Raw genomic sequence first — 2729 nt, 5'->3', positions numbered from 1 at the left:
AGGAGTTGAGGGGCAGGAAGGACTGATAAGTTTACATCAATTAAGGAAGCCAGGAGTGTTTGGTGTTTATTTGGAGGGGGTGTTGAGCTGTCTCTGATGCTCCTTTGGGTCTGCAGAGCTTGGCAGACTCAGTTACTAACTCACTGCTGCTTGGGAATGGAGTTTATCACACACATTAATGAGGGAGTGGATGCTGCAGAATTCCCTGTGCTGAGGGAAGCAACCGAGCAGGGGCCATGCTGGGAAGGTGAGCACTTTAATGTGAGTCAGGACAGACCAGCAGCATGGCTACAGCAGGAACTGGGACAAAAATTTGGGGTTTGGCAGCCTGGGGTGCCTGTCAACACCAACTGTGTTCTGGGGCTGGATGGGAAGGGGAAGCAAATCCAAGCTGCAAGATGGATTCCTTTGGAGATTGGATGTTTGCTCCAAACATGCTGTTTGTGGGGGCTCTTAAATGACATTTACTGCTGTTCCCTCAGTTATTACTTCTTTAGCTGTAGGCCCAAACTTCTGATGTGCCCCTTTTCTCTTGGGCTGTGTTGTGTTCCTTGGGGAGAAGCTTGGACAGTTGGACTCGATGATCTTAGAGGTCTTTTCCAACCTGAATGATTCCGTGGTTCTGAGCCCATGTGGTTTAAGAAGCAATGGCCCATTTCCCCTTTTTCCCTTCCTGTGTTGTCAGGATTTTCCATGGAAGTCTTCCCTAATTCCTGTTCCTGCAGTGTCACCCAGGTGAGCTCAGATTGCTTTCCCCAGGGGTTTAAGCTCACCTGGATTACTCTGAGCTCTCTCTATGAGCAGTTCAGGCATCACCAACCTGGGCACTGCTTCCATTATTCCAGCTCAATTTGCTTGTGGAGACCTTCCTGCATCCCAGGAGTCTGGGAGAATTGCAGTGGTTTGGGTTTTTCCTACTCAGGATCTTCCCCAGGCAGCCTTTTCTTGGTGGGAGTTTGGCATTCCCTGCTTTTCCAAGCCCATCCCCAGCTGGATTCAAGCCCCCTTCCCGTCTGAAGGGTGTGCAGGGCTCCTTGTGGAACGTGGGGAATATTCAGGCTGGATGAAGGTTGTCCTGGAGCATCCTGTGGATGTGGTTTTGCTCCATTTGGCAGGAGGTGGACTCAGAAATTTGGATAGGCAAGAGGCTTCTCCAGGACTGAGCACAGGCAGTGGAAAACCTTGGAGAAAGACCCGAGTGCTGTTTTCTTTCGAGGAGCAGGAAGGGAAACAACTGTCAGATTCATCCTGTCTCCTACCAGGAAGAGCCAGAGCTGGAATTCATCAGGTTTTCCCTGCAATTAATATTAGCTGCTGTTTTGCTGGAGCTCAAGAGACAGCCCAGGCTTGAAAACTGAGCTGTGTTTTGAGACTTGTTTGGGCCCTTGGCCAAGTACCAGCATTTTCCCCCGTAGCTTCTGGAAATGAATGGGATTTTTTCTTTGGTCTCCTGTGTCCAGAAATCAGCCCTAGTTCCTGAAATTGCTCCCAGCAGGAGCTGGGCTAGGAGGAACATCCTCATCCCCCTTGGATAGCTTTGTTTTCTGTCCTAAAAAATAGTAATACATTAAAAAAAGCTGGGTTTTATCAGCTCTGTGGCAGACAGGGTGGAAGGCAGACTGTGGTGGGTGGAGCAGCTCATGCCATTAATTAATGTGTAATTACTGAGCTGGGAGTGGGGTTTGCCTGCTTGCCTTAGTGCAAGTCTCAGTCTGAAATTGTTTATTGCCCAGGGAAAAGGCTCCTCCAGGCCAGTTGGCAGCAGCTCTGGACTTCCCTCCCTGCTGTCCTAAACTCCTGTGGAAGTTCTTGCTTTGGTGGGATAAAAAAACTTCTGCAGCTCTTGCTGTCTGAAGTAATTAATGAAACAAAGCTGCTGGAACAGCTGCACTGAAACACAATTCTTCTTTTAAATTGATGCAAACCCAAAGCTATTATTTAAGCCAGTCCTGGAAGTTAAAATGCGTTCTTGTGGCCTTCTGAGTTGGCTGTGGACATCTCTAAGGCAAGTGAAATACCTTCTTCATGGAAATAACATGCATGCTGCTGTTCCTGCCCAAAATGCCAGGCTCTGTAATGCCTTCTTGTGAAGGTTACTGATCCTGGGAGGAAATCAGATGGACAGAAGGAAATTAGATGGACAAGAGGAATGGCTGTGTGAGGACTGGAGGCAGGTCCCATCTCTAAGCTGTCCTCACAACAGCGGGTTTAAGATCATTCTGTAAAAGCCCTTTCCTCCTGATTGCTGAAAATATTCCTCTGTTTAGGTGGGCTTGGAGGGACACCTGGCTCTGAGACAAGAAACAGAGAAGCCTCAACTGCTACAGTAGATTTTGAGTGGGTTTTGGAAGCAGCTTTTGGGCACTGCTGAGGTGTGGCTGCTTCTGTAGAAGTTTTAAGGCCGTGACTGAGCTGGCCTCACCACCAGATTCCCAAGCTGGAGTGACCCATGTGCTTTGCCCGTGCTCCCAGTGGCTGTTTCTAAGGATGCTTAACTCTGGAGCCAAGTTTGTCTACACAAGGCAGTGAAATGCTTTCAAAATATTCAAATTTCCTTGTTCCTTCCTGCCTTCCTGCCCTTCCCTATTTTCTGTTGCTTTGCAGTGTGAAGCATCGAGTGTGTTTTTCGTAACTGGAGGTGGCAGATGCTTCTATTTGTTTTTAGCTCTGGTTATATCGTGTGATTTGTATTATTGGGACTGTGTTGCAAAACTTTCCCGGGAATTCCT

The 2729-nt window shown here is 48.1% G+C and overlaps 1 protein-coding gene across 4 annotated transcripts in view; it reads left to right on the top strand.

The window, feature by feature from the left end:
• Positions 1–2729, top strand: part of FBXO31 (F-box protein 31) — a 24476-nt gene that overhangs the window by 9676 nt on the left and 12071 nt on the right. The window lies entirely within an intron of this gene.

This window comes from Corvus brachyrhynchos, unplaced genomic scaffold (genome assembly GCF_000691975.1).
Source record: "Corvus brachyrhynchos isolate BGI_N302 unplaced genomic scaffold, ASM69197v1 scaffold365, whole genome shotgun sequence".
In the NCBI taxonomy this organism is placed as follows: domain Eukaryota; kingdom Metazoa; phylum Chordata; class Aves; order Passeriformes; family Corvidae; genus Corvus; species Corvus brachyrhynchos.
The sequence above is the reverse complement of the archived record's forward strand: the minus strand, read 5'-3'. Positions and strand labels throughout refer to the sequence as shown.